The sequence below is a fragment of the Lissotriton helveticus genome, chromosome 3_1 (genome assembly GCF_964261635.1).
Source record: "Lissotriton helveticus chromosome 3_1, aLisHel1.1, whole genome shotgun sequence".
Classification (NCBI taxonomy): Eukaryota; Metazoa; Chordata; class Amphibia; order Caudata; family Salamandridae; genus Lissotriton; species Lissotriton helveticus.
The window spans coordinates 255315461-255321504 of record NC_136061.1 but is presented as its reverse complement, the minus strand read 5'-3'; the positions used below and the strand labels follow the sequence as shown (position 1 = coordinate 255321504).

At 61.2% G+C, this 6044-nt stretch overlaps 1 protein-coding gene across 5 annotated transcripts in view; it reads left to right on the top strand.

Annotated features, from left to right (window-relative positions):
• Positions 1–6044, top strand: part of CUEDC1 (CUE domain containing 1) — a 1101926-nt gene that overhangs the window by 850843 nt on the left and 245039 nt on the right. The window lies entirely within an intron of this gene.

The following is a 6044-nucleotide window of genomic DNA, read 5'->3' as shown; positions in this document are numbered from 1 at the left end:
GACCGACTTCGGAATTCCAGAAAGGAAAAATGGAAGATTACAGTCACAAAGAATTAAAACAATTCTGCAAAGATCTGGGCATCGCTACCACTGGGCTAAGCACCAAGGAAGACTTTAAATCAGCCCTACAAGCATGGGTGGACGCCGATGAGACACCACCCCGGAATGAAGACAACCCAGGTCCGAGCGGACGCCCGGAGACCGACACGACCCCAGCGGGGGAGAGACCCGCCAATCCAGGCACGAGCCCCCACGAAGACGAGCGAGAGAGGAACCGGCTCCACAAGTTGGAGCTCGCCCGACTCCGGTTGGATGGAGAACTACAGCTGGAGGAAAGGAAAATCGCACTCTAGCAACTACGGCTAGAAGGAGACCTGGAAGAGAAGAGAAGACAAAGAGACCTCGATGAAAAGAGACTCATGCTCGAGCATGAGCGCGGCCTAAAAGAACTAGAACTCAAGGCCAAAACTAATGATGCCAGCGCCTCCGGGGGCAAGACCTCGCCCCCGCCCTTGGACACAAAGGTGCACATAGCCAAGGATGTCGTCAAGGAATATTACAAGAACGACGACATCCAACAGTGGTTCAAAGCCTACGAGGTCGCCATGACCGCCCATCGAGTACCCCTCAAGGACTGGGGCGCCGGCCTGTGGGGGAAGTTAGTCAATGAGGGGAGAGACGCCCTGCTAGAGCTCCCCGACGCCGAGATGATCTCGTACGAGCACATGAAAACCGCTCTCCTCACTCGCTATGGACTCACCCCCGAGATGTACCGGCAGCGATTCCGAGACTGTAAAAAAATCCCCGGTACCACTTGGGTGGAATACGTGAACTTTTACAGCAGAGCCTTCGAGGGGTGGATCAAAGGCAGCAAGGTCACCACCTACCAGCAGTTGGTCGACCTCATTATATGGGAACATCTGTCCAACAACTGCTTCATCGAACTCCGGCAGCACCTCCTCGACAGCAAACTGACTGAGCCCCGAAAACTCGCTGTCGAGGCGGATAGATGGGTGAGCACCCGAGTCCCCCGGAGTCCGATGGGAGACTACGGCCGGGGATCCACCGACCACGGGGCGGCGGAGGAGGCCAGAGCAGGGGACGAGACACCCCCACGGGGTCCTCCCCTACCTCCACTTCACCAGCCCTGGGCCGAAGGGGGGTCCCCCTAGCCCGACCCGGGCCCCGCCCGAATGTGATGTGCCACAGATGCCAGCGACAGGGTCACTACGCGAATGACCCCCTCTGCCCGATGAACCAGCGACCCTTCACCACCGGTCCTCCCAACCGCCAGATCGCGGCCGCCGCCCTGGGGGAAGAACGAGGCGAGGAAGACGACAACGACCACGAACAGGCCGAGTGGGAGCCCGCCGCCATGATCTTGGCATGCCTGGGTGATCGAGACATGGTCCCCCGAGACCCAATTCCAGGCAACACCCAGAAATATCGCCAATGGGTCACCATCAACGGCCGCCGGGCCGAAGCCCTCCGAGACACTGGAGCCAGCGTAACAGCAGTCCGACGCCACTTGGTGACCCCAGAGCAAATTCTCCCCAATATCATGTGCCCGGTGCGGACGGCAGACAACTCCGAGAGTTTGTGCCAGATGGCCCGCATCCCCTTCGAATGGGGAGGGGTGTCGGGTATGCTGATGGTGACCGTCCGGGACGATGCCCCCGTGGACTGCCTCCTCGGGAACGACCTGGAAAGTTCCCCCTGGGCCAGCGTCGAGCGAAGAGAGCATCTGGGGATGCTAGGCCTTCCAGAGTGGGTCTGTGCGACCACCCGCTCCATGTCCGCCCGAGCCTTCGCCCCACCGGAGGAGGCTCCGACCGAGGAACCAGAGTGGCCCGCACCGCCACCGGCCGCCGTCCCCGAGGACGCCGACCCTGAACCTGGCCCCCAGGGGCCCAACCATGAAGACCTCACCGAGCTCGGCCACCTTTCAGAACTAGCTCAATGGCGCCAAGAAGGTGGCCCCACCCGCGAACAATTCCGGCACGAACAGAAAACCTGTCCCTCCCTCGAGGGAATCCGACAACAAGCCGCCACTCAAGCCGCGGGAGGCTCCTCGGGGTCCCACTGGTTCTATTGGGATCACGACCTTCTCTACAGCGAGCAGAAAGTTGCCGAACTAGGGGCCAGCTGAGTACTGGTCGTTCCCCTCCGTTTCAGAGACTTCCTCTTGAACTTGGCCCACGACGTGCCCCTCGCCGGGCACCTGGGGCAGGATAAAACTTACAGCCGCCTGGTGACCCATTTTTACTGGCCGAAGATGCGCAACGATGTGCACAACCACTGCCGATCCTGTCCGACGTGTCAAGCCAGCGGGAAGAGAGGGGGAAAAGTCAAGGCCCCACTCCAGCCCTTTCCTGTGGTCACCACCCCCTTCGAGAGAGTGGGGATCGACTTGTGGGGCCCTTGGACCCCCGCACCTCTCAGGGGCACCGCTTCATCCTCGTTCTGGTGGACCATGCCACCCGCTATCCTGAGGCCATTCCCCTCCGAACCATCACGGCCCCAGTAGTAGGCCGAGCCCTGATGGGGATCTTCTCCAGAGTCGGCTTCCCCCGAGAAGTCATGAGTGATCGGGTACAAACTTTATCTCCAAGCATATGCGATCCCTGTGGCAACAGTGCGGGGTCACATACAAGTTCACCACCCCGTATCACCCCCAAGGAAATGGACTTGTAGAACGGTTTAACCGAACACTGAAGGGGATGATCAAAGGCTTAGACGAGCCACTACGACGCAGATGGGACGTCCTGCTGCCCTGCCTCCTGTTTGCGTATCGAGAGGTACCCAGAAGTCCCTGGGGTTCAGCCCCTTCGAACTATTGTATGGGCACCCGGTCCGAGGCCCCCTCAGCCTGGTCAAAGAAGGCTGGGAGACGGCTGTCCGGGGGGCCCCACCAGATGTCTACCAGTATCTCCTGACACTCCGCAACCAGACTCGGAAGTTCCGGGAACTTGCCGAGGCCAACCTCGAGGCCAGTCAGGAGGAGATGAAACGCTGGTATGACCAGAACACCTCATCCATCGAATTCGAGCCGGGCCAGCAAGTCTGGGTCATGTCCCCGGTTGAACCTTGCGCCCTCCAGGACAAATGGACGGGGCCCTTCAAAGTGGTGGAGCGCAAGAGCCCCGTCACTTACCTGGTGGACCTGGAATCCCCCCGGAACCCCCTCCGGGTTCTGCACGCTAACCGGCTCAAGCCACACTTTGCCCGCACTGAACTAAGTCTGCTGCTAGCGACCGATGACGGAGCTGAAGACGACTCCGAACCCGTACCAGATCTCATGAGCATCACCGAGAAAGACGGCTCCATCGAAGGGGTCACACTCTCCTCTACCCTGACCCCAGAACAGCACCAAGACTGCCGGGAGCTGCTGTGGCAATTTGCAGACCTATTTTCCCTCACCCCTGGAGTCACCCGGTGGTGTGTCCACGATGTGGACACCGGAGACAACCCGCCTGTAAGACACCGAGCTTTCCGAGTGCCCGACCGCGTTCGGGCCTGCATTCAATCCGAAGTGGCCAAGATGCTAGCTCTGGGGGTAGTCGAACCCTCCGACAGTCCCTGGGCCAGTCCTGTTGTCCTGGTCCCTAAAGCCACCGTCCCTGGCACACCCCCGGAGCTCCGGTTCTGTGTTGACTACCGGGGGCTGAATGCAGTCACCCGGACCGACGCCCATCCCATCCCCCGGGCGGATGAACTGATCGATCGCCTGGGGGCCGCCAAATATCTCAGCATCTTCGACCTCACGGCGGGGTATTGGCAGATCGGCCTCACCCCTGGAGCACAAGAGCGATCTGCCTTCTCGACCCCTGATGGCCACTACCACTTCAAAGTGATGCCCTTCGGCATGAAAAACGCCCCGGCCACCTTCCAGAGACTCGTGAACCGGGTACTGGCCGGACTAGAAGAATTCAGTGCCGCCTATCTAGACGACATTGCGGTGTACAGCCGCCACTGGGGTGAGCATCTGACCCACCTCCGGGAGGTCATGTCGGCCCTCCGACGGGCCGGACTAACAATAAAGGCCAGCAAGTGCCAGATCGGCCAAGGGTCCGTGACGTATCTGGGACACCAAGTGGGGAGCGGCCTGGTGGCTCCCCTCCAGCCAAAGATTGACGCCATCCGGGCCTGGGAGCCCCCGATCACCCAAACAGCCGTCCGAGCCTTCCTGGGGCTCACAGGATACCATCGGCGCTTCATAAAAGACTATGGAAGCATTGTGGGGCCCCTCACAGAACTGACCTCCAAGAGGCTACCCCAGAAGGTGAGCTGGACCCCAGAGTGCCAAACAGCCTTCGAGGCTCTAAAGACTGCCATGTGCACCGCCCCTGTGCTCCAGGCCCCCGACTACAGCCGAGAGTTTGTGGTCCAAACCGACGCCTCGGAGCACGGCATTGGGGCGGTCCTCTCACAAGTGAACCCTGAGGGAATCGACCTTCCCGTTGCCTTCATCAGCCGGCGGCTGCTGGCCAGAGAACAGCGCTGGAGCACCATCGAGAGGGAAGCCTTCGCCGTTGTGTGGGCACTAAAGAAACTCTGGCCCTACCTCTTCGGCATCCACTTCCGGGTCCAGACCGACCAACGGCCCCTGCGGTGGTTGATGCAGATGCGGGGAGAAAACCCGAAACTGTTGCGATGGTCCATCTCCCTGCAAGGGATGGACTTCACGGTGGAGCATCGTCCCGGCAACGACCACGCCAATGCTGACGGCCTGTCCCGATTCTTCCGCCTCGGCGAGGAGAATCCCCAAGAAGATGGGTGACTCTCCCCTGCCTTCAGCTGGGGGGGACGCGTGTTGGACCCGGCCTCATGGCGTGGTCCTACCCCTCCCGCATGGCGGGCCCAGGACGACATCGGCCCTCCACCCAGCATCGGGCAGCCCTTTTGCCCGACACTGCACGCCCCAACATTGTTGGTCCGGTCACCATCCCAGACCCCCACTACCAGCCTGGCTCCATCATGGGCCCTCACGACCTAAGCACGAGGCCGCGCCCGACTCCATCTTGGGCCCACCACGTCCCGACCACGTGGCCTCGGCCCCGGCCCAGGTCCAGCGAAGCCCAGACATTGAGGCACCAAGATCCACCCAGGTGGTCGAGTGGCCACTCGACAGATCCCGGAGAAAAGGGAGTTTCGATGGTCCTCCAGCCGTCCCCGGAGGCCTGGTTTCGATCGCCCTCTGGCCTCCCTGGGCGCTGGCTCCACCCCCCTGCTGGGGGTCTGGACACCATCATCCCGGCCCCTCTGACCCCCAGGCGCGAGGGTCCGGACATCAAAGGACTCCAGTCCTATATCTGGGCCAGCCCCGGAGTAGGACACCAGTTGTATCCTGGACTGGAAGCCCTGCTGACGCTGTCACGGCCGACACCAGAAGAACTCATTGCCAGTAACCTGAAGAGACCCTGAGAGCCTGCTGGCGCTGCCCCGGCCCCCCTTTGCTGTACCATCCTAGGAGCCTGCTGGCGCTACCGCGGCTGAACCACCTTAGAGCCTGCTGGCGCTGCCGCGGCTGAACTACCTGAGAGCCTGCTGGCGCTGCCGCGGCTGAACCCTCTTGAGAGCCTGCTGGCGCTGCCGCGGCTGAACCACCTGAGAGCCTGCTGGCGCTGCTGCGGCTGAACTATCTTGAGAGCCTGCTGGCGCTGCCGCGGCTGAGCCATCTTGAGAGCCTGCTGGCGCTGCCGCGGCCTCCTCTCCGTTAAGACCACCTGTCGAGTCCTGCTGCCGCGGCTCGACCTCTCGGAACACCCGGCTCGAGGATTGAGAGCTGTGCGCAGGGTATCCCTTCCTGTATCCGTACCGAGACTGTCCCGCTACCCTGTCCCTTTTACGAGACTCTACAGATCCCTCGATCTGCCTGTATATACCGCTGAGACCCAGCAACCTTTATTCTTGATAAAGCCTAAGAACTCAACCTCTTGTGTGGTGTCCGTTTGTAGTGTTGTGGTTACCCTGCTGTCCGATCCTAGGAGAGGACCCTCAACCAGGAGGCCTCTCGATAACGCTCGGCTACCAGAATAGGCAAC